Here is a 26,543-nt window from a genome sequence, read left to right on the forward strand (position 1 = left end):
CAAATGCCCATCAATCATTGAGTTGATAAAGAAACTGTGGTATGTATATATGATGGAATACTATGCAGCCATAAAAAGGAATGAATTAACAGCATTTGCAGTGATGTGGACGAGATTGGAGACTGTTATTCTAAGAGAATTAAATCAGGGATGGAAAACCAAACATCGTATGTTCTCACTGATATGTGGGATCTAAGTTATGAGGATGCAAAGGCATAAGAATGATACAATGGACTTTGGGTACTTGAGGGGAAGAAGGGGAGGGAGGTGAGGGATAAAAGACTACAGGATATGGTGCAGTGTATACTGCTTGGGTGATGGATGCACCAAAATCTCACAAATCACCACTAGAGAACTTACTCATGTAACCAAATACTACCTGTATCCCAATAACTTACAGAAAATACAAATAAAAATAAGAGTCAAGAAATTACAGTCATCAAGAGAAATCCAGTCTGCTACCTATTCGTGTGAATAAAGTTTTATCAGAACACAGCCACATTCATTTGATTCCATGTCATCTAAGGCTGCTTTCTCACTAAAAGAGTACACCTGAGCAATAGCAACTGAGACCTCACGGCCAAAAAATACTACATTGCCCTTCACAAAAAGAGTGTGCCAATTCGTTAGGTGCTGGTCAGTCAGCATCCTTTCTCCCAATAACATTCTCACATGAAACATTTTCAGCTGTAACTCCTTAATTTTCAGATGTAGAAGACACTTCTCTTGTTTCCAGCACTGGTATTTTCCTCATATTGACTGGAATATATCAGAAACTAGGAGGAAAAGTCAAAGCCACTGGAAAATACGTAAAGGCATCTTCACCATGGGAGTCATGCTGATGCAAAACTGAGCAAATGATTCAAATGTTACTAATGTTTACAATAGGAATTTCAAAAACTGTTCAGCATCCCTTCCAGAAAATTTAGGTCTATTAAATTATTATTTAGAATTGGGAAACTTGGTGCTTTGCTGTTTTGTTTTGGCACTTTACAACTTTTTTTTTCTGAGCAGTTTTATTAAGTTTACAGAAAAATTAAATTGAAATTAAGAGTTTCCATCTACCCCTTCGCTACCAGTCCCTTCTGTTTCCTCTGTTACTAACATCTTGCACTAGTGTGGCCACTGTTATAACTGATGAGCCAATACTGATGCACCATTAACTAAGTTCCACAGTTCACATGGGGGCTCTTTGTGTTGTACATTTTATGAGTTTTGACAAATGTATAACTTATAATTGCATGTATCCAACATTACAGTATCATACCGAATACTCTCACAGCCTTAAAAGTCCCATTTTCCCTCTTCTCTTAGCATAGCAATTATGTTAAAAAAAAAAAACAACAAACAAACGTTTTTTCAGTGGCTATCTTAGAGTTTGCAATATGCATTTATAACTACACCAAGTTCACTCTCAAGTAACACTTTCCCCATTCATGGATAGTGGAAGTACCTTATAACAGTATTCCCACTTTCTTCTTCTCATCCCTTACAACACTGGTGTCATTCATTTTAATTATCTATAAGCTATAATCACCATACGTTTTGTTGCTGTTATTCTTCAGAACAAACTGTTGTCTGTCAGATCAATTAAGAATAAGAAAAACTAAGACTGTATTTTACCTTCATTCATCTACAATGCTCCTCCTTTCTTCGTGTAGATCTGAGTTTCTAGTCTACATCATTATCGTTTTGTTGTTTTTGGATGAGTATCTTTCAGTGTTTCTTACAAGGAAGGTTTACTGGTAACAAAGTTCCTCAACTTTTGTTTATCTGAGAAAGTATTTCTCGTTCACTTCTGAAGGATAATTTCATTTGTATACAGAATTTGAGGGTGATAAGTGTGATGACTGGAAGAAGAGATACCCAGACAGCTGAGCTGATAAAGCATTATTTCTCGGTGTGTCTGTGAGGGTGTTTGGGGAAGTAACTGGCATTTGAATCAGTGGACTGAGTAAGAAAGCTCTGTCCTCACCCATTGTGAGCAGGCACCCCAAAGCCGGTTGAGGGTCTTGATCGAAAAGGCAGAGAAAAGGCAAATTCTCTCTTTTCTGGAACTGGGACACCCGTCTTTTCCTGCTCTTGAGTCACCAGAATGCCGTGGTCTTCTGAGCTTTGGATTCCCAGGCTTATACCAGTGACCCCCACCCCCAGGTTCTGTGGCCTCTGGCCTCAGACTGACAGATACACTGTAGGCTCCCCGGTTCTGAGACCTTCAAACTTCGGCTTGCCAGCACCTGTCATGGGACTTCTCAGCCTCCACAGTCATATCAGACAGTTCCCCTAATAAATTCCCTCCCATCCATCCATCTATCCATCCATCCACCCACCCATATCCTGTTGATTCTGTTTCTCTGGAAAGCCCTAATACACTGGGTTGTTTTCGTTCAGCACTTTATCTCACTTCACTCTATTCTTCCTCGCATGGTTTCTGAAGAGACACTTCATATGACTCTTATCTGTGCTCCCCTATAGTAACGTGCTTCTTTCAAGAGTTTCTATTGGTTTTTGATTTTCTGCAATTGGAATAGGATATGTTTGAGTGTAGATTTTTGGTATTTGTCTTGCTCCATGTTCTCTGAGCTCCCAGGATCTATGGATAGTTGTCTATTATAATTTTGGAAAAATTTCAGGCATTCATGCTTTAAGTCATTCCCAGGAAGAGACTCAGCCATGCTGTGCCTCCATCATGTCTCCCCTACAGTCCCCTCATTGTTTCCCACGCTCTCTTCTGGGTGATGCATGATTTCTCCCTCTGTTGGCCTCCAGCATTCCAGAACTTAATTCCTCTGCCCTACCTTTTCAGGTGAAAGAAGTGCTCTTCTCATTGCCTGCAGAGCCCTGTGCTCACTGCTGAAATCTGCATTCTGCTGTCATCCTCAGCATCAGGTCTCTCAACACCCATCCCACCTGCTCCTTAGCCAACTAACTTCCACCATCCACTCATTCGGTCATCACTTTCTGTAGGAAGCTACACCTTCCCTCACCTCACTCCCCACCAACCTAACCTCCCTCAGCCCCAGGCTGGATTAATTGCACCCCCTCTATACTTATCTCTACCATTCAACCAGTAAAAGTAGAGATAAGAGTGGTCTCTTGGGATCTACGAGTAATCGGTCCTGGGACATTCTGTGGTTACCAAAATCTGGGGATTCTCAGGTTCCCTACATAAAATTGCACAGTATTTGCATATAACCCACGCACATCCACCAGCATACTCTAGATTACTAATCATCTCTAGATTACTTATAATACACAATACAATGTAAATTATCAAACTGTACTGTTTTTGTTATTTTTTATTGCTGCATTGTTTTTTCTGAATATTTTCCATCTGTAGTTGGTTGAATCTGTCCATGCAGAAACCATGGATATGGAGAGCTGACTGTATTTCTTTATTACCTACGTGGTGCGAGGCACATGAAGGTGCTGAATAAACGCTTACGAATGAACCTCTAACTGGTATGTCTGCTCCTCAAGGACAAGTGTTACCACCTGCAACTGTCTGCATCCCGCACCTGGCTGATCTCCTGCACCATGTCCTTGGACTCCATGGAGCTCAGGATCTTCCTGCTCCATGTGAAATGCAGCAAGCACAGCTTGAACTCACCACATTCCAACTACATGCCAGATCTTTCCAGCCAACCTGAACACAGGTGTCTGTGGAGGGAGACAAGGAACCAACCTCCTGTGGTCCCCTGCCAGCCCTGAATGTTGCTAGAGGCAATGGCTGAGGTTATACATTCTGGCAAATTCTGCTGGTCCTAACCAAAGCTGCCCAGTACGAAGGGAGTCTCCTTTGGAGGACACACCCTAGGAACAGCTGATTCTGTCTGGGGTTCCACCACTGCTGCTAGTGCTGTGGGTGGAGGGGCGGCCACAAGGCCATGCTGGAGGCTGTGCTGGGCCAGTCTTCATCTCCAGGGGAGGCCGAGCACTGGCAGCACTTTGACTCTTCTGCTGCTCTTTCAACCTGACTCCTGATCCTCCTCAAGCCATTGACTTTCTATTAGAGGAAAAAGAAAATGTGGAAGAGCAGGCTCGCTGCTTTGGGCTGGCAGAGACCCTAGGCTCTACCTGGAAGGATGGAGAAAGACTGCAACAGCTGCTGGGATCAGTTAAGGAAAGGACTTCACAGTGATGGTGTAGCCTTCCAGCTGACGTGTCCGGTAACCCATTAATGAGTCCAGAATTTCCCTTACATGTAGCCCAAGGACAGCATTAACTCAGTGTGCCAGGGGTCCTTGGAGTCAGGGAGTGGCTGGATGTAGTTTCAGTTCCTCTTCATAGCCCACATTTATCCGTGGGTCCCTCATGATTTCCTCTGAAGTGCCTCTCTTACTGGGTTTGGGAGCAGGAATTTCTTTAGGGAGCAGGAATATTCCATAGACATGTAAAGGGAATGTGGTATATATCTGCTTGGAAGCTCTGTAATAGTTCTGTCCATTGTAAGACAGAAACCTGATGACCACTGACCACTGCATAGAGACTCCCAGGCTGCCCACATCCACTGCAGAGCCATCGTACTTTTGCGTATGTTGCCTACAAGAGTTCCAGGACAGTGTAAGTAAGATGCACTGACACAGAAGTTATCTACCCTGTTGCCAAAGGTGAGCTCGACGTTAAAGCCAAAGTCTGCAAACGTGAAGTTCGGTTCAGCGTCCACACTAGCAGGTTCTTTGGCTGGATGTCTCGGTGCAGGAAGCGTCCACACTACAGGCTCTTCGGCTGTGTGTCCCGGTGCAGGAAGCGTCCACACTACAGGCTCTTCGGCTGTGTGTCCCGGTGCAGGAAGCGTCCACACTAGCAGGCTCTTCGGCTGTGTGTCCCGGTGCAGGAAGCGTCCACACTAGCAGGCTCTTCGGCTGTGTGTCCCGGTGCAGGAAGCGTCCACACTAGCAGGCTCTTCGGCTGTGTGTCCCGGTGCAGGAAGCGTCCACACTAGCAGGCTCTTCGGCTGTGTGTCCCGGTGCAGGAAGCGTCCACACTAGCAGGCTCTTCGGCTGTGTGTCCCGGTGCAGGAAGCGTCCACACTACAGGCTCTTCGGCTGTGTGTCCCGGTGCAGGAAGCGTCCACACTACAGGCTCTTCGGCTGTGTGTCCCGGTGCAGGAAGCGTCCACACTACAGGCTCTTCGGCTGTGTGTCCCGGTGCAGGACCCCTTCTGGGGGCAGTACTATCTGTTGGATTTTGCCTTGGGCCAAAAACTTAGGCAGAGCCAGGGACTAAAACAAGTGCTTGGCATTTTACAATAATGACTCCTACTGAGGTCATAGCAAGAAATGGACCAATCACAGCTGAGGATAATCCACTGTGGTTTTCTCATTTTTGGTCTGAAGAACTCTTTTTTTTAATTAAAAAAAAAAAAAAAAAACAGGGAGGAGGACTTCAAAGGGCTTTCTGTTCACACAGGTGAAAGTGATCAATACTTTTCAATGTGGCAAATTAAATCCACAAAATGCTTCCCTCCAGTCTGAAAATCTGTAATTTTGACTTTTAAAAACTCATAGTGTCTACCCTGAAAATATTCAATTCCTTTCTCTTTAATCTCCGAATGATTGGTCTCAAAATGATGCCACAACTCGCATCACGTAAGAAAATGTTCTGTTGCATAAGACACAATAAGGTAACTATTAACATCTATAGAGCTGAGGGTAAGACACATTTTCATTTCTTATTTAGAGTTTTGCCAAGTGTCTGGAGTAAATTCCTCTTTTCCATGAGTCAGGGAACTTGCTACATCCATTGGGGTATCTTTAAATGTAGAAGTTGCAGTGGTAGGTCAAGAAAGTAAGTCTTTTTCAGCCAGGAACAGTGGTGCACACCTGCAGTCCCAGCTACTTAGGAGGCTGAGGCAGAAGGACCACCTGAGCCCAGGAGTTCAAGACCAGCCTAGGTAACATCATGAGACTCCATCTCAAAAAAAAAAAAATTAAGCCTGGGCACGGTAACTCATGCCTGTAATCCCAACACTTTGTGAGGCCAAGACAGGCAGATCACTTGAGGTCAGGAGTTAGAGATCAGTCTGGCCAACACAGCGAAATCCCATCTCTATTAAAAGTACAAAAACTAGCCAGGCATGGTGATGCACTCCTGTAGTCCCAGCTACTCGGGAGGCTGAGGCAGGAGGATCACTTGAACCTGGGAGGTGGAGGTTGCAGTGAGCCGAGTCTGGGTGACAGAGTGAGACTGTCTCAAAACAACAACAACAACAACAACAAAACTGTATTTGTTTTTTAAGCCAACAATTCATTACATTCCACATCCATATCATTCAGCATCAATGGGGGGTGTAGGTGCTAGACACGGTGCCAGGTGGCAGGACCTGAGGGGAAGGAACCCAGAAGCCACTTCATTTATTCCTTCTCTAAAACTCATCCCTGAATTTTTCAGATTCAAGTACTTGATCTATATCATTTTGCTTCTCTCTAAAGAACAAGTTTTAACATTTTAACTTAATAGTTAAGGCAAATCTAATGGCAATAAATCTCCTCAATTTTGTCTGGAAAAATGTTTATTTCTCCTTCATGTTTGAAGGATAATTTCACTGGATGAGGAATTCTATGTAGGTGGGTCTTTTTTCCTTACTTGCTTGCATGGTTGCTGAAAAAAAGTCTGATGTAATTTCCATTCTTGTCTCTCTTTATGTAAGGTGTCCATTTCATCCCTAACCCCAGCTTCCTTCAGTATCCTTCAGTATTTTGTTTTTATTTTTCTACAGTTTGAATACAATATGCTAAGTGTAGATTTTTTATTTTTTATTTTATTTATTTATTTATTTATTGGTACTTTCTTGCCTACTGTTCTCTGAGCTTTCCAGATCTGGGACTATCATTAATTACAAAAAACTCTCAGCCATTATTATGGCAAATATTTCTTCTGTTCTTTTCTTCCTTCCCCTTCTTGGTTCCCACTACACATATATTATACTTTGTGTAACTGTCCCACAATTCTTGGATGTTCCATTCCATTTTCTTCAACCTTTTTTCTCTATGATAGTTTCTGAAGACTCTACATTTCTTCCAGTTCACTGATTCTTTCCTCAGCCATGTCCGGTCTACCGATGTGCCATCAAAGGCACTCTTCTCTTCTGTAAGTTATTTCTACCATTTCTTTTCTATTCCTTCTTCAAGTCTCCATCTCTCTATTCACATTACTGATCTGTTGTGTGTTACCACTTTTCCCATCAGCGCCCTCAGCATGTAATCACAGCTGTTTTAAATCACTGGTTTGATCATCCTAACGTCCTCACCACACCTCAATCTGGTTCTAATGCTCGCTCTGTTTCTTCAAAATGGGGTTGATGTCTTTAGTTTTTGCCCTGTCATTTTTTGTTCAAAGCTGGATATGCTGTATTGGTTAAAGCAACTCAATACTGGTTTCCCACAGAAATTTTCATCCCAACTAAGAAGTTGGGATGCTCTGTATCTGCCTGTTGTCTCTCTTATTTGGGGGACAGTAGTTTACCCTGTGACCTCAATTTTCTGATGGATATAAGAAAAGTGGCTGATTTTCAGTTTGTTTAGCTTTTTCCTTATTGTGAGGATTGGAGTGGTGATCTCCAAGCTCCTTACGTCTCAGACCAGAAACTGTTAAGAGTTTTGTTTTCAATATTTACATAAGTAAGTTGCATTCTTATAAAATTAAAGTACATTTTACAAATTACTAAGAGCTTTAGTGCATGTGATCTAAATGATAAGGTAAATTTCATTAAGTTTGTAGACTCTGTTTTAAAATTCACGACTGGGCGTGGGGGCTCATTCCTGTAATCCCAGCACTTTGGTAGGCCAAGGCGGGCAGATCACTTGAGGTCAGTAGTTTAAGACCAACCTGGCCAACGTGGTGAAAACCATCTGTACTAAAAATACAAAAAAACTAGCCGGGCATGGTGGCGGCGCCTGTGATACCAGCTACTCAGGAGGCTGAGGCAGGAGAATCACTTGAATCTGGAAGGCAGAGGTTGCAGTGAGGCAAGATAGCGCCATTGCACTCCAGCCTGGGTGACAAAAGTGAGACTCCATCTCAAAAAAAATTCACATTTATCAAAGAAAAAAGATAACAATACAATTGTCTTTTATTTGCACTGGTTAGTGTTCCATTAAATTAGTACCACTGAAGCCTCAACAGTATTTGGCTCAAAAGTTAAGCTATGAAACTGCAGCAGTGGATAGTCATATATTTTATTTATTCAGAAATATAAAGTACGCTTTTTAAACTATCTGGAAATAGAAAAGATCTCTATTTCTTGGAATAACAGATTCCTTAGGGTGAGGAGGAGCAAAATTTTTCTAATAGTACAGATTTGGAGATCTATGTTTTCAAAAGTACAGCGTAGTGCACCAAGGCCCCATTTACTAGATGCCATCAGTAACGAGGGGTTCTGCCTCGAGGAAATCTCCAAACAAATCAGACTTACACCGCAAAACTCAAAAAACGTATATAAATTTTTACTATGCTGGCAGGGATCTTTCTCATCTGTATTTGCTTTCCCAATATGAAACACAACTGAACTTGAAAATATGATAATTAAAAAGTATGAAATATTGCAAGAAATACCAAAATGTGACACAGAGATATGAAGTGGGCACACACTGTTGGAAAAATGATGCTGACACACTTGCTTAAATACAGTCACCACAAACTTCATTTTTTTTTAAAACAAGCATTATCTGTGAAATGCAGTATCTACAAGGCACAATAAAGCAAACTGCAATCAAGCGAGGTGTGACTGCAAACTCTCCCAACTCCTCATAATCCAAAAACGAGAAACAGAACTACCAACACATTTAATCAAATTTTATATGACTATGCTTGGTTCAAAGAACAACAGAACAAACTCTGAGCTAGAAATTATGCGAAAATACCAAATTGATTATAATTCACGTGCAATTAGCCAAATTTGAATCATTATACCAAAATAGATAAGGCCAAAATGAGTTTTTTATTGCCATGATAATTACAGAACAAGTGGTTCCAAATGAATGATAAAGACTGCTGACATGATTACTTCCTTTCCCTCAATAATTCTATAAAAAATAATAAAGACAGAATTTGTTGAGCCTTGGAAATGACTTATTTATTTGTTCTTTTAGCTAGCTAGCCTTTGGGTCATGTTTCCTCAAAAAAGTTCACGTACTCGGTTAAAAACAAATTACCTTGTACTAAATATGAACTGTGAACACTTATCAAAGCCTTGCAGTAATAATGAGGGTAAGCTATAGTGGAAAAAAAGAAAATGTGCAAAACACAATAATTTCAAAAATTGCTGGGAGAAATGAGTAAGCTACTTGTAAAGGCTTTCTCTCATATTCTTTTCTAGATCAAATTCATGCCTCTTCTCCTTGGCAATAAGAAACTACTGTACTGATCTTTTCTCCTCTCTGCTACTAAATCCTGAAGCTGTGGCACAAAAAGGCCTGGCCCTTGTATTCACCATGTTTGTTTGTTTGTTTGTTTTCAGTGCTTTATGATGCTTTGACATTTTGGAGGCTGTGGACCAGGGAAGGGGCTGCCCCTCTGAGAACTGGCTAATTCCCAGAGGTCACAAACTACTTGCCTGGACTGAGTACCCATCTTCAATTAGGCTCCTCCAGTCAGGGACACTGCCCCCAGCCCCACATACCCCGGGTGCCAGCCAACTAGGGACCATTCCTACAGCCCAGAGCCCTCCAAAAAATTATTCAAATGATCCAATCCTAAACTCGCTCAGCTTGCCTACCCTGCCTAGCCATTCCTTCCTGTGAAAACCACAACAAAGCGTCTGGCCCATGCCTTCCCCTCGCTCCCTCTGCCTCCTGACCCACCCCCAGTGCTTCCTGTGGGATACGGCTTGCCCACCTTCTTGGAACTGGGAGTAACACAGTTTTCAACAACAATCGTATCCTGCTCTGTTGGCCTCACCCTACCCAGATGATAATAAAACCTACATTTTAAAAGTCTTCCCTTTTCAACCTTTCTGAGCCACTGTGACTCAATACTAATTCTCCCTCTTCACCAAAAAAACAAACTCTCAGGCTGGGGGTGGAGGAAACAAAGCAAAAAACATTTCGAAATTCTCAACTCCTTTAAGTACTTTAGGGGGAACTGGTCATGGTAATAGCATTGTTTTTTGCTTTTCTTTTTGTTCATTTATTCAAATCATCAAGGAAGGTCAGTGAATGTGTGCAGACACTCAGGAGTGCTCGAACAGATGTGTTCTCCATTCTAAAAGAAATGGGTGCCACATCAACCCATAGCTTCAAACCTCTTCAACATTACGGAGAGGACAGGTTCCTCTGGTGACTCTGTGGTTTCCCATATTATACTTTATGGGGATTCTAACCCCTTCATTAGTGGGTTAAAGTTTTTGTGTTGACTGCACAGTTAGCATTTGAGGTAGTGTATGTAGGAATACACATGGCTCTTGCCTTTATTTAAAATATTTTTCAATATAAAATCAGAAACAAGACAAATTACATTAGGACACAACTAGTCATCCATCAACAGATAATATAACTTAGATATTAAGCAAACATTGATGACTTATCCAGGTCCTTTTTTTTTTTTTTTTTTTTTGAGATGGAGTCTGCCTCCTGGGTTCAAGCAGTTCTCCTGCCTCAGCCTCCTGAGTAGCTGGAATAACAGGCGTGTGCCACCATGCCCGACTAATTTTTGTACTTTTAGTAGAGATGGGGTTTCACCATGTTGGTCAGGCTGTTCTCAAATTCCTGACCTCGTGATCTGCCTGCCTCGGCCTCCCACAGTGCTGGAATTACAGGCGTGAGCCACTGTGCATGGCCTTATCCAGGCACTTTTCTATGTTCTTGCCATGCAATAACTTTTAATCCTCAAAACTCCCCTATGAGGATGGCTCATTAAATACTTTGTCCAATACTCCACAACCAATAACTATCACAGCAGGAATCACACCCAGGCAGTTTGCCTCAGGGGCTGTGCTTACAATCAATCTCTCTCTCTCTCTCTCTGTCTCTCTCTCTCTCTCTCTCTCTCACACACACACACACACACACACACCCTCTTCACGTTGTCCTTCACATATGAAAAGGGTTCCCCAAAAGAACTGTTTTCCCGGAAGTGCCTGCCTCCCTGACCAGTTCTTCAGTGTGACCATGAGCATGCAATGAGAGGTGCTACCTGGCACCAAGGACGTGACCAACAGTGTTTGATTGGTGCAAAGTGGCCTGACCAATACCGGGTAAAGCACGCTGGGGTCATTAACACCACACTTTTGCCAGACAAATCCAATTGCTCAGCTACGGAGAGGCAGAAAAGACACTCAACCAAGACTCAGAAGCAGAAATGCAAACCCTAACATATGATTTATTCAGGTCCCTTTAATTTCTATCAGTTTTCTCATCTTAAAACAGGAATAATAACTAAATTCACAGGAATCCTGTAAGGATTAAATGGAATCATGTGTACCAAAGATCTCTGCAAACTTTAAAGCCCAAAATAAAAGTAACATAGTATTGCTACCATTCACACGTCAAAAACTAACTGTAAGTGAATTCGTGGGCCAGGTGGGTCATCGGCTGTGCTGCCATGCCAGAGACTGGGGGAGCAAGGAGGAGAACGGCCTTCAATTATTTTAAGGTAGAAAGTATTTTAGTTAGAGAAAATAGAGAAACATTTTAAGATCTGTGCTGCATAACTTAAGAAAGATGAAAGCAGCAGGCAGAAAGGCCTGACACAAAACAGTAACAGTACACACCGTGATGATCTCCCAGCACCAGGGCACGGGGCTCCAGGGCAAGTGGGGAAGGCGCTTCTTTAAAGCCACAGCACTGCAGTACGCACCACGGTGGGAAAATTCCAAACACTGATGATGGGCCGTAGTCAGGACAGTCAAAGATTAAGCTGAATTTTATTCTAAACAAACAACTGCTTTATTTTCTTGCCTCTTAATTTTTAGCATATTAACTCCAATCCCAGAAATGTTTCAGTCACAGTCCAAAAGCACAATGTTTTTGCTTACATAACTTCAAACATCTATACGGTTAAAGAATTCCTGGTGATTTGAAAAGCCAGACATGCATATAATCTTAATTATATGTATATTTAAAAAAACCTAGAAGAACATACAATAAGTGTATATGACAGCTGTTGGGGTGGCAGGACAACATTTGGACTTGACAGAAAAATCACAACGGTGGGCACACTAAGTTCTTGGCCATAAAGAAACATACATCTTCTGTAAGTTACTAAATAAAAGACAACAACTCTAAAAGCCAAACAGGAAGTCTGCAAAAATATTCAAAATGTCAAAATACAAATAACTTTATTATATAAACAGCTCACAAACATCAATCCAGAAAACACCAAGAGCTTCAAAAAAAAAAAAAAAAAATAGAGACGGTATAAGCTTATAGTTCACAACAGAGGAGATGCAATCAACCAACCAACATATGGACAAAACCCAGCCTCAGAGAAACGCCAGCTGACACGGAGGTTCCACTGCCGGCCCATTAACAACACAAGCTATTTAAGATGATCTGAAAGGATCATCGTCGTCAGCTGAATCTGCACACAGCTCGCACGCGTCGCCGGCAGCAGCACAAACGGTTCCAATACTCTGAAAAATAATTCGATCACATGCGCCAAAGCCTTCGCTGTGCTTCTGCACTTTGACTCAAAACGTATTCTTGAAAGGTGAACGACGACTGACATAATTCAAACCATGAGGACTGTTATTAGGCATGAAGATTCCCGTAACTGCAAAAACGTATGACAGCAAGGGGGGGAAACAATGGAAACATCCACCAAAACATCAGTACAATGTGCAGGTTCAGTCAAGGAAACATTATGCAGCCAGCGAAACATTATGAAGAACATGCGAGACCAAGAGAATGCTTCCAACAAACTAGTATAATAGACATACGTCTAAATAAACAGGCAGATAGGTGTGAATAGACAGATGTACAGAAAAAGTTTCTAGAAGGAAGTATTCTAAAATGCCAAACGGTTTTATTAACAAGGGTATGATTATTAGAGATTAAACAGCTTGTCAAAAATCGCAGCTATTAAGTGAAAGAGGTGAGATTCAAAACCAGGCCCTTGCTCTACGCTATTCTCCGGATGACTTTTTTTTTTTTTAGTATTTATTATGGAAACCTTATACATACATAAAAGAAGAAAGACTAGCATAAGGAACCTCCAAGTTCCCATCACCCAGCTTCAACATTCTGTCTCTTGTTTTAGCTGCCTCTCCTCCTCAACACACTTGTAGGTTGTTTGTTGAGGGAGCTCTTTCAAGCGTTGCGTCGTTTCACTCGTAAAGGATTTAGTTTGTATCTCTACAAATGACATTGCGCCCAGTCCTCGCTCAACTTTCCATATGGTCTAAAAGTTATTTTGGAGTTGATGTGTTAGAATCAAGACCCAATCAATGTTTCTATTTAAAAGAAGAAGAAAAGCTACCTTTATACAAACAAGGGCCTATGTTTACAGGAATACAGAGAAAGAGCTAGAAGGATGCACACCAGGGGTGAATTATCCTGAGAGCGAGATTGGAGAAGGGTGGAGGGGCCAGGGAAACTGTGTTTTTCAATATTTTTATATTGCCTTCCCTGTGGCAGTAAGTGTGCATACACATGTTTTAGAAATGTAGGTAGGCCTTAGACCACACAGAAAAGCCCATTTCCAGAGCACTGCAGGGCAGCTGCCGGCTGCAGATCCAGGCAGCCGAGGGCCCCCTTAAGAACGCTGACCACATGAGGCTTCCTCTGGCAGCTCTGAGTTATATGCATTTTTTGGGCTGGGGGGTTGCCCATTTCTCCTGTAAATTAACTGTCTTAAGAAAGTGATTATAACAAATAACAGTATCCTTTACATTAAAGAAAAAGGGAAGAAAAAAGCTACCGTGCCAAGCTCTCTGACAGTCATCTTCCGTGGGCTTGCCTCGGCTCGTCGCCATATTCTTTCTTCACTCCTTGTGTCTAGTCCAGTGCCAGACACTCAGTGAAACGGTGGCTGGGCTGACCGGACCGGCGGACGCATGGGCTCTCTGGAAGGGCTTTTCTTTCTTCTCCTCAACAACGGCAGCAGAGACCTCAAAGGCTGTGTGAAATTCCTGCCATAAGAAGCTATAAGATGTGGCTTCTGAGAGGGGTGTCAGATAGATTTGTTTCACAGGACAGATGCCATTCCTTGATTCTGTACTGTGTGCCACGCACTGTCTTTTAAACCAATAAATCTGGTCACAATAGCAACTGCCAACACCACTGTAAAAAACCGAGCACCCTAACTACATCCTAAAAGGTTACAATCAACCCGTGACAGTTTCTCTTGATCTTCAATACAATTCACACCAAGGAAAACAATGAGATAAATCCAAATTAACTAAACATCGGAGCAGAACAACTCCTTTCCTATGGGTCACGTTTGGGTGACAAGAGGCCCAGTTCAAATCTGACCTTTAACTGAAAGGCCCGAGAAGTGAAAAGTGTGATATTCTATTACTGCTTCCACACAGAGCTACACGAAATCCAGAGATTCTAATTTGTAGGTGCAGATCTTTGATGCTGTGTCTCCTTTCTCCCCCACCAAAAGAGTATTTTAAATGTTTAAACCAAAATGAATTTTGCCCCTAACAAATTTTAAAATATTACTAAGATATTCACAATGAAAGCTACCAGAAAAACTTGTTTTTCAACTATCCTTTAGTCCTACAAAAACTACGCCAAAACTCATTTAAGCTTGACTTTTCCATTTAAAAAATCCAGCCATAAAAGAGAATGGGATAGTACTGAGAATAAGTAAAACAATTCTGACTTTTCAGTTCTAAAGAAAAGCCCAAATAAAGGTAGCAATCTTTTTCTTAAAGATAAACCTGTTTTCAACAGAGAAGCATTCGGAAATATGATTTTTAAAGTGCTGTCCAGGCACGGGGGTTCTCCGGACACTCGGCTTCTCTGCGTTTGCAAGAGAATCAACTGCTCTTAGAGGACAGTTCCCAGTTTGGTTACCAGAGAGCAAGGCCCTGGTCCTTTTCCTGCTCACTGTTAACTCCTGGAGGATTCTGCCCAGTAAAAGCTAAGGTAGAAATGGAGGGAATCTGTTCAATCAGGATTTATTCACTGAGAGTTCCACATCGAATTTTATTTATTTTTTTTTTTTAAGCATTAATAGATTGTATTTTCCTTTTCAATACAATGAGTTTACGGAAGGACCATGAGTACATTTTTTTTTTTTTATTATACTTTAAGTTCTAGGGTACATGTGCATAACGTGCAGGTTTGTTACATATGTATACTTATGCCATGTTGGTGTGCTGCACCCATCAACTGGTCAGCACCCATCAATTCATCATTTATATCATGTATAACTCCCCAATGCAATCCCTCCCTCCTCCCCCCTCCCCATGATAGGCCCCAGTGTGTGATGTTCCCTTTCCCGAGTCCAAGTGATCTCATTGTTCAGTTCCCACCTATGAGTAAGAACATGCGGTGTTTGGTTTTCTCTTCTTGTGATAGTTTGCTAAGAATGATGGTTTCCAGCTGCATCCATGTCCCTACAAAGGACGCAAACTCATCCTTTTTGATGGCTGCATAGTATTCCATGGTGTATATATGCCACATTTTCTTAATCCAGTCTGTCACAGATGGACATTTGGGTTGATTCCAAGTCTTTGCTACTGTAAACAACCAATGAGCACTGGCACTGGTGAAACTTCAGAAGGGGTGGGAACAGGAACCTGCACGACAGAGCACTGCAGGAAAGTGCTGATGGCTGACAGCCAGTCACACACAGGGCACTTCTATCCAACACAAGCCTTGAGTATTCCACAGTTCCTATTAAATATTTCCGAGTTTCTTTTTTTTTTTTTTTTTCTGAGATGGAGTCTCGCTCTGTCACCCGGGCTGGAGTGCGGTGGCATAGTCTTGGCTCACTGCAAGCTCTGCCTTCCGGGTTCATGCCATTCTTCTGCCTCAGCCTCCTGAATAGCTGGAACTACAGGCGCCCGCTACCATGCCCAGCTAATTTTTTTGTATTCTTAGTAAAGACAGGGTTTCTCCATATTAGCCAGGATGGTCTAGATCCCCTGATCTCGTGATCCCCCCGTCTCGGCCTCCCAAAGTGCTGAGATTACAGGTGTGAGCCACCGCGCCCGGCCCCAAGTTTCTAAAATACAAGTTCATTTCCACACATGATTACTTGACTATAACTATCATTTATCAGTATTTTTTCCTCTCTCTCTCTCCAAAGAATTTTCAATTCCTAGGTAAAAGTCATAGGGTAATGACTAATAATACTATGCATGTATTTTGCCATAATTGACATAAAAGCCACATATATGATTCCACTTACATGAAAGTTCAGAATAGGTAAATCCATGGAGGCAGAAAGTGGGAAAAGATTGATAATCGATTCAGGGTTTTCTTTGGGTGTGATGAAACTGTTCTGGACTTAGATAATGGTGATGGTTGTTCAACTTTGTGAATAACTGTGCTTCAGAATTCCTCTGAACATTAGTTTAACATCATCAGCACCATAAACACAGAACCCCAAAAAATGTAGCACAAAAGGAAATACAAGATGATATCATTTTTTAAAAAGTACCCAGCATGACTCCATTCCTGAAGTCTGATTCCAGATCAGTTGAGGCTAAAGTAAACCAGGGCCAGGAGTGAAAAGGTACAAGGTGGGTAGGAGGAAGCTTTACCCTCATAGTGATGAAAACAGAGTTCAGGTATTGAAACCCAGCGTGAAGAGTAGCAAAAAAAGCAGCAGAACAACTCCAAACTCAACAGATTGACCTTGCGGGAAGATGTGAGTGGCCTAGACTTTCTAATCCTTGACAAACATCAACACCACCAACTCCATTCCAACAAGACTGCCAGAAAGACATGAAAACAAAGAAGCTAAACAATGCAAAATCCCAAGTGATATCAAGAGTCTACATATGTTTACTCAAATAACAAAATACTTGACCATCTCAACAAGAATGTTCAGGAATGAGAGAGGAACAAAATCAAGAAAATATTACTAAGCTATTCATAATAAAAGGATTGGATAAAAAGATATTCTCCTAAATTTATACTATTACATAAAAACAAAGTTTCATTTGTCTCAACTTGTCAAACCTTTAGGATGAAATAAACCAATATCACTGCTGACAAATATAATAACTATGGTAAACAGGAATGCCAACATCAATGCAGAGTTCCAGAAAAGGTCAAGAAACCAACCGTCAGCTTAAATTGGCTAATTTCATTAAAATTGTTAAACATGACAGGATGTCACTAACTCCGAAGTTCTTTTACATGAGCAAAGTTGGATTATTTTGACCCAAATTTTGTATAATAGCTTTTCCAATTTCCAAAAATACATCAACTTTGTCACTGATCTTGCAAATTCTGCTTTACTTCTCCAGCTCTATCTCAAAAGAAACTTCTCGAAGGCCATAAATCTTAACATAGTGAAAGCAAAATAATCACAGCACTCAACAGTGCCGTTAACATTTCTGAGCCGCGAGGGATTAAGCAGGCAGATGCTATGGAAAGTGCCTGTCAGGAGAGGACAGCCCAGAGTTCAGAACGCACCACAGCTGCGAGGGATTGAAGCTGCTCGCTACAGAATCAAGCTTCGGAGAAACTCTGGGCACAGTTCCGGCATCCGAAATAAATTAAAGTAAACAGTATTGCTCTCGCTCTCATCCACCCTGTTAGCAGCCTCTCGGCTGAGCGGGAGACCACACACTCAGACCACACAGCGCCAGCTGAACTCACTCGCACGCAACGTCTACAAGCTGTCACTCTGCAGCAGCCCAGAGAGGGAGAAGGATGAGGTTAGGGAGGGGAGACAGCACCGCAGGAAGAGGGGAGGGAGACAGGAGAGTCTTCCCTGTGTGCAGCTGGAGAGAGTGATGTGTGGTTTGGAGAAGGGGGCGCGGTGGAATCCATAAACCTCCCTGAGAAAACAAGCTGGTCATGGCCTTGTGTAGTCTTGACCTGTACTCCCCCATACCAATTTAGTAGCTGATGAAGGATTAACAAAGCATCCATTTAACATCAATTAACCTCCTATCCATCACAGGGCAAAAGAGAAAATTACTATTACAAAAGCATTTCACTAAAATCAAGACAAAAGGCCACATTTTCTTATAATTTATACTGTACACTTAAGTAAATACATTTTCCTTATAGATGTACTATATTAATTTTAAACCATCTGCTTCTTTTCCTTTAATGACGCACACACGGATGGATTTGAAGTGTTTTCTGCAATAGAAGTCAGAAAATGTTAATTCTGTAATTTTCCCATATTTAATATCTCAAATTAAAACTGTGGCACAATTTTAATTTTCCAAAATATTTACTACTAGAACAAAAGACAGCAAGCTGTTATTTTTCACAGAATTTCAGACTAAAAATACATAGAAAAAAAGCAGTAATAATATAAAGAAAAAAATCAGAAAATGAAACCACAACTGAAAGTAGTTTTAGAATCATAAAAGCAGTACTTTTTACTATTCAGTAAAGAAGAGTTTCCCTAATTTCAATAGCAGACAAGAAATCTGAACAAAATGAGTGATCACAGTCTCACCTTGTCATGCTCCCAGATGCTCTTCTCAGCTAGAGAAGGTCAGGAACCGGAAAAATACAGAAGTTCTGACTCACTGAAGACTAGGATAATCTCTCCTGAACAGGCCACGGAAGGCCTCATGATATTAAAACACTATTTCCCTAACAGATCAGACTATAGAAAGGTGATTTTCCCCACAATCATTTAAAAAAAAAAAAAAAAAAAAACCCTCCCAAACGTCCACCCTTCCCCACATATGACTCAACCTGGCAGCACTGGCATCACCAGGGAACAAATGGAGCAGAATCTCAGTAGCTCTACCTGTCCAGAATCGTCTCAGGTCCAGAGGACCCCAGAAGAATCCTGTTGCAGAGTTGCCTAGTGAGTTTCAACAGTAAAGTTAGACTCAGACAGACTCTCAGGGCACCCTAAAATGTAATCAAAGTAGAGAACTCACCCAATCGTTCTAGAATCAGGCCCAACCTACCCTAAGACAGACTCATCCCCACTGGGCTGGGCTGGGCTGGACCCAAACGGATGGCCCAGAGATATCGGGAAAAGAGTTTGGGAAAATGGTGATTTTCTTCTCCAGTTCTCTGTAAACACAGACTCCACTCTTCCTGAGTGAGATCAAGAGCAAGTTACGTCAGCACTGCCACAAATTCTACCATATAACAGCACACACTGGGACAAGTCTCAGAGACAGGGTCATGAACTCTGCAATCCAGTTTTCCAAATTAATCATCTTGTTCCTCCTGCTCCATCCCCAAATCATGGTTAACAAAAATACAATCATGCACAGATCTGAAAGAACCCATGGGGTCCAAATTGTATAGAGTTAGGGCCTGAGAAGAGGCAGAAGACTCGCTGGGTCTCAGAAGGGCCATCTGCGGAAGGGAAGGACTGAACAGGTAAGAGGTCACGTATCCTGCTTTCCTGGACCTCTTTCTTTTGAGATGGAGTCTCGCTCTGTCGCCAGGCTGAAGTGCAGAGGGTCTCACTGCAACCTCTGACTCCTTGGTTCAAGTGATTCTCCTGCCTCAGCCTCCCAAGTAGCTGGGATTACAGGCATGCGCCACCATGCCCAGCTAATTGTTTTTGTACTTTTAGTAGAAACAGGGTTTCATCATGTTGGCCAGGATGGTCTCAAACTCCTGACCTCGAGATCCACCCTCCTTGGCCTCCCAAAGAGCCGGGATTACAGGTGTGGGCCACCGCGCCCGGCCTCCTGGAGCTCTTTTTATCCTTTTTTCCCTTCCCTACCTCTACAAACAAAAATAAATGAACTACTATCTACGGTTTCAAATGAAAGCATATTTGTTTATATATTAATTCTTTTGGGAAAATAATCCAACAATTTAAACCATATAACTGATAAATGACACTTGATTTGTATTTATTTATTTTGGGAATGGGAATAAAGACCTTCCCTCCCACTACAAAGTTTGGAGGTAAGGGATTAAGGGGACGAGAATGTGCTTGAGATGACTAGGAAGCAATACTGGAAGCCAGACAAGTATACAGGGAACGCCTGACCACTTAGCTCTCAGAGTCCCCATATAAAAGACATGCTACATAAATACTGGATTACTCGGCTATTCTCATAAAACAAGCACTGGATTCTGTCTTAATTGGAAGAGTTACTCCGAGGTCTCCTTTATTCCCCAGGAACCATAAAGCCCTCTGCCTTAGCATGCCAAGTCTCCTCCTAGAGGACAAGGACTGTCACGATGTTGCACAGGCAAAGGCTGCAGGTCTAAAGGTGGCTGGACTTCCAACCAATGCCACTGGACATGGATGACATGTCAAAATTGAACCAGGTCAGTGCAAATTTATCCCTCTCCCCCGCCCCCAACAAATAAATGCAGACAGAAACTTCAAAGAAGATACACTACTTACTTACTAGGAAAACAAAAGAGTTTCACACGAGAGTATAGCATTATTTATTCACAAATCTATTGCCAGTAGTACCCAACGTCCTGCTAGTCTATTAGATCTATATGGATAGATAAAAACATTAATTCTTAGTATTTTAGGAAGTATAGTTTTTCAGAAAAAATCATGTCAGGGTTTTGTTTTCCCAGAAAGACAGACTGCCTGAACAAGACTGAAGAAATCATTATCAAATAATATTCCTTTTTGTTGTTGTTGTTGAGACAGGGTCTCACTCAGTCACCCAGGCTGCTGGAGTGCGGTGGTGCAATCATGGCTCACTGCAGCCTCAGGTGATCCAGGCTCAAGTGACCCTTCCACCTCAGCCTCCTGCGTAACTGGGACCACAGACGTGTGCCACCACACTTGGCTAAATTTTTTGTAATTTTTGTAGAAAATGGGTCTCACTATGTTGCCCAGGCTGGTCTCAAACTCCTGGGCTCAAGCTATCCTTCCACCTCGGCCTCTCAAAGTGCTGGGATTACAGGCATTGAGCTACTGAACGTATCCTCAAATAACACTTATTTCTATCTTTACCTAGTCCATCAATAAGATTTGTGATGCAATGACTAGTCACCCAGATCCTCAAAAGATGACAGTGTTGGACTCCTATACCCCAGAAAAACAGATACACTAGGGCTGTGAAAAGGAAACATCCTTGGATTTATTCAGTCAAATAAATGTCTACTATACACTTGCTACGTCCCAGGCACTACCCTGAGGAAATGACAGGAACAAGATTTTGTGACCAGGAGCTCAAGAATGACTTTGGTCTTCAGTAGAGTGATCGTAGCTGAAACCAGACAGCACTGGGATGGGTGAGAACTTGGCTACAAACAACTATTTTAAGAAATGTGGCCGGAAAGGGAAAAAGAGAAGAATTTTAAAAGGGCAATGTGAAATCAAGGGAGGATTCCACTTTTTCTGTTTTGCTTTATTGTTGTCTGTCTCTAAGCACGTTTAAAGGCCAACAGAAGGAAGCCTTCAGTAAGACATGCACACCTGAGTGAAGTCCTCATAAAGGCAGGGGTAGATGGGATCCACAGTCCGGGTGGAGGATTGGTCTTAGCATAAATACAGCCTCTTCCACTGCGACTGCGGGAAGAGGAACAGTTTTTGGCAGAAGTTCCTGGGATTCTCCACTTGCGTCTCTGTTATTTATGATGTAGGCGGCAAGACCACTTGCTAAGAGTGTGTGAAAAGGTGAGAGGTTTGAAAAGTGGGAAAATGCTGGAAGTACATTCTGCAGAGATCAGAAGCGGGTGCTGACAAGGAAAACTCTGGAAGATTCCGTGATGGCCCCGCTGAGCTGGTGACCATGGATTTACAGGGGCACAGATCTGGATACTGTGACTTCCCCAGCTGGCCCCAGCAACTCAGGTCAAGCATTACAGGAGGCAGAGAGTTGAGACTGCCCAAGGCTGAGAACCCGCCGGGCGGACGCTACAGAAGAACAACGACACAACCGAGCACACTGGCATGACAGTGACTGAAGACCACAGAAGCTCCTGATAGGTGCAATGGGGGTGAGTGAGACTGAGAAAGCAGAGAGACTAGAAGCAAACAGTGGGAGGCCTGCACTTTGGATTTCAGAAGTGGACCAGCTCCAACATTGAGAGATTTGAGTGCTCCCAGCCTCCAGCACTACTTCTCTGGCAATAGTCGGACCCTCCTCCAGACAGCTCTACTTTCTCCTTCTGTCCTTTCCAGCTCCTGTTAGCTTCCCGTTGCTCCTCACCACTCCTTGTATAGTCCCTAATCCCCTCTGCACCTTTCTTCATTTGAGCTATCTGGCATGACTTCTGATTCCTGCTGAGACACACATCACATCACTCACATGGGGTTCTCACTAAAATTAAACCAAAGCCAAACATGGCCTTTTGTCTCATCTTGTCTTTTGCTAAAATTATAATACAATGAAAGTTAAATCATATACCCTCCAAAATCACAAAACTTTAAAACAAAAAAAAGGCCTTTAAAAATTCATCCATGCTTACAAATGAAACTAAGGGGCAGCCTTGTGGAAAGAGGCACTGTTAGCAAGCAGCAAAGGGAAAAAAGGCCTTCGACACTGCACTTGTCTCTGAGTGCTTAAGATGTGCCAGGCACTAGTCTTGAAGCTCTCTGGATCCAGCCTGAGTAGCTCACCTTCTCATAAACTGAAATCCAGTCTTCCCCAGTCCTGTGTCCAGTGCTCCTTCCATTATTGGCACCAAGATTTACTGTGGAAAATGTCACAGAGAAAAATTGATAAGCCCAAAAACAAAAATAAAGCAAACTGGATGCTGTATTTTTAATCTGAAATGCTACCAAGGGAATTAAGGTAATGGATGTTCAGGAAGCTTTTGAGCTGGCCTAATATAATTTTCCAGGAAAAAAGAAAAACCAAAAACACTGTCTAACAAATCAGTTCCAAACTCTTCTGCCTGTCAGTCAAGGCATAATAGGCACCCATAATCCAAAATGCACTCACTTACCAGCCTCTGGGCCTTTGTCCTGGCGTGTAGCCCAGGTGGTCACACACCTTCCTTCATCAGGCTCTTATCATCAAAGCTTCCCAATTACTCTAGCCCCAAAGGATCCTTCCCACCTCTCAGCTTCTGCTGGACTTACACGCAATATTACAGAGTTCAGTTCTTAGCTATTCTTTAATTGAGAGGGCAAAAATACCCCTTATGAATCCAGGCTAATATTATTTGATTTTTAATATATGTGTCAGGCATACAGTAAGAGTTGAAGATACAAAAATAATTAAAACTAATCCCGATCCAGAATGAGCTTAGTCTTTTTTTTTTTTTTTTTTTGAGACGGAGTCTCGTTCTGTCACCCAGGCTGGAGTACAGTGGCCGGATCTCAGTTCACTGCAAGCTCCGCCTCCCGGGTTTACGCCATTCTCCTGCCTCAGCCTCCCGAGTAGCTGGGACTACAGGCGCCCGCCACCTCACCCGGCTAGATTTTTGTAGATTTTTTTAGTAGAGATGGGGTTTCACCGTGTTAGCCAGGATGGTCTCGATCTCCTGACCTCGTGATCCGCCCGTCTCGGCCTCCCAAAGTGCTGGGATTACAGGCTTGAGCCACCGCGCCCTGCCGAGCTTAGTCTTTTACTAAGGCAGGAGTAAAAGACTAAGGCTGAGGCAGGAGAATGGCGTGAACCCAGGAGGTGGAGCTTGCAGTGAGCCGAGATCGCACCACTGCACTTCAGCCTGGGCGACAGACTCCGTCTCAAAAAAAAAAAAAAAAAAATCATAATAATTTCCCTACAATTACTTTTAAGTTTGTGTCTTCATATCAATAATAATTTTAAACTAATATAAACATACTCTAAAGCACATGATTAGAAGTCAACACTAGCACCATGTGATTTCAGCAGGCAGTCCAGAGGGTTCAAGAACATATTCCCCAGGATCTGAGAACAATTAACATCCTAGTACACTGCTTAGCAGGGTGATCAATGAATGTTATTTCCCAGTTTCAAAATCCTCTCAACAGTGACCTAAAAGTCATCCATTCAATAAACACTTAAGCCCCTACTATGTGGCAGACGCTGGACTAGGAACCCTGGCTAGATTCCAATGGGTAAACTGGAGAATGAGTGGAAAAGTAACCGAGAGGGCACCTCTGTAACCAGCATTTCCTGTATAGCCCAATCTAGCTGCTGCTTGACACTAGAAATTATTAAAAGTTCTTTGCTAGAAGACTATCCATGCAAAATTGTTTCATTACCTACTTCATTTCCCATATGATTCTTACATAATGGCCTCCCAAGAACTTAGCAAGTTAATAATCATCTTTTAGAAAAGTAATACAGTTGACCCTTAAGCAACATGGGTTTGAATGAGGCAGGTCCACTTATACACAGATTTTTTCAACAAAAGTTGCACTGAGTGTGCCTGCATCTCCCACTTCCCCTTCACTTCCTCCATCTCTTCCATCTCTGCCACTCCTGAGACAATCTCTCCTCTTCTTCCTGCTCCACAATCTATTCATGAAGACTATGGGGATAATAATCTTCATGATGCTTCACTTCCATTTCTCTTCCTTGTGATTTTCTTAACATTGTCCTCTCTCTAGCTTACTTTATTATAAGAATACAGTATATAATACATATGCAAAATACATGTAAGTCAACTGTTTACGTATCAGTAAGGCTTCTGGTGAACAGTAGGCTATTAGTAGTTGAGTCCTGGGAAAGTCAAAAGTTACATGGAAATTTTTGACTGCATAGGCACCCCTAACCCCAGGGTTGTTCATGGGTCAACTGTAGTTCAAAATGCCATTCAGTACAGGAAATTAAATACTTGACACGAAAAAAAGATCACTTTCTAAAACTTCCAAGAGCTGTTCCAAGTCACACTGGGGGAACTCTGCTTTTCTGCTTAACTTCATTAAGTTTCTACTTAGGCAAACAAGTGAGCATGAAAGTACTAAGCACACATCACCCTCTTTCTATTACTAGTCTGAGCATCACCAACTTTTAGCACAAAAAAAATCATCTTTGGGAAGATTCTGGCTTTCAGTTGATTTGTCATTAAAGGAGTCAGTTACACAAAGCACGGGCCAGTATGTACTAACATTCATAAAACAGTATTATGCATTAGAAGACAGATCCACATAAGCTCAGAACTAACCTTTCAATATTGCATAGTGCACACAAATGATTTAATTAAAGTGTGGCTAACTTAGAAAAAAATATTTTTAAGTGTTCCTTGTAAGTTTACTTGCTGATTCATAAAGGCATCAAACTTAAAATTTCCCAGACTTATTAGTACGTTGACCTTTGGCAGATTAAAAATGACTTACTTCCATTCAATGACGAGTTCTTTCAAGAACTATTTCTTGGACTTACTAAAATGTTTAACAATCTTGGGATACAGGGTTACGCATCACCAGGCTTCCAGGCTGCCGGCGTGCGGACCCAGGGCCGGCGCGCGAGGCTCAGTGGCGGCCACCACGGGACCGCGGCCCTTCGCCCAAGCACTCGCAGCCGCAGCTCCCCATCTGTAAAATGGGCTCACACGGCAGCGTCGGCCCGCGCGGGGACCAAGGCCGTGCACGCAAACGCCGACGACAGCGGCGGGCCCCTTTCCAGAGCCCAGGACGGCCGGAGCGGGGTGCTCTCCCAGGCAGACAGGTCAAACCGGCCCCGCGTTCACTTTCCGGAGAAATTCTCAAATCTCCGGAACGGCAACTGCGCAAGGGCGAGGGGCGGGGCCCGGAGTTAGGCGTCAGCCTCGGCGCCCACGCCCCGCACCGGCGCAGGTGGGGACCGCGGGGTGGGGACCGCGGGGCTGGGGACCGCGGGGCTGGGGACCGCGGGGGTGGGGACCGCGGGGTGGGCGCTGCGGGGGTGGGGGCCGCGGGGTGGGCACTGCGGGGTGGGCACTGCGGGGTGGACGCGGAGCCCAGCAGGCGGCTGACGGCGGGGATGGCGGCGGGGCTGGGAACCGCGGGCGGTCGCGGGGCCCTTCAGGTGACCGATGGCGCGGGTGGGCGCGGCTGTCCCTTCACAACTGAGGCCTGAACGGACGCCGCCGGCGGCCACCTCCGCGCAGCTGACGTCCATGCCCCGCTGGCCTTCGGCCAGGCCCTCCAGCCTCCCACACATACCTCCAGCCGGCCTGCCGCCGCCCACGGCCGGCCCGGACCGGGCCCGGTAGGTCTCGCCGAAGACGCCGCCGCCGCCCGCTGCCGGCACCTCACTTCCGCCCGCCGCGAGCGCCGAGCGCGTCGATCCGCCGGGCAGTCGAGCGCCGAGTCCTCGATGGGCGGCGCCTGCGGGGGAGGGTCGGAGGAGGGGACCCGACCGGCGCGGGGGCGGGAGGTCAGCAGGGGCCGTGGGCGGTGGACGCTGGAGTGTCTTGGGTTCCGAGGGACCCAGCTGTCGGAATGGACACGCGTAGGAGGTTTTTGCTGGGCGTCTTTGCGGTGGCGGGAAGGGGGGAGCGGTGAGGGAGGGAAAGAAGGGTGCAAGCTCAGGGGGCGGGCCGGTGCACCCTTCATCCCCGTGCCCTCGGGTCATCTCAAAGAGACTGAGGGATGATAGTGCGTTTGTGGGACCACAGTTCACCACGATGGGCCCTGCACCGGGT

At 43.5% G+C, this 26,543-nt stretch overlaps 1 protein-coding gene across 5 annotated transcripts in view; it reads right to left on the reverse strand.

Moving 5' to 3' along the window:
• EXOC2 (exocyst complex component 2) overlaps positions 1-26,170 on the reverse strand; it is a 200,271-nt gene extending 174,101 nt beyond the window's left edge. For 3 of the 5 annotated variants that reach the window (XM_033216034.1, XM_033216031.1, XM_033216035.1), the window contains exon 1: positions 26,062-26,170. The gene's annotated coding sequence lies outside the window, so the exon portion shown is untranslated. Of the gene's footprint in view, positions 1-22,602; positions 22,677-25,254; positions 25,610-26,061 lie in introns of those variants that run through there. The other 2 variants (XM_033216032.1, XM_033216033.1) reach the window with 2 other exon arrangements.
• Between the last annotated feature and the right edge of the window lie 373 nt (positions 26,171-26,543).

This window comes from Trachypithecus francoisi, unplaced genomic scaffold (assembly GCF_009764315.1).
Source record: "Trachypithecus francoisi isolate TF-2019V2 unplaced genomic scaffold, Tfra_2.0 Lachesis_group10, whole genome shotgun sequence".
Taxonomy (NCBI): domain Eukaryota; kingdom Metazoa; phylum Chordata; class Mammalia; order Primates; family Cercopithecidae; genus Trachypithecus; species Trachypithecus francoisi.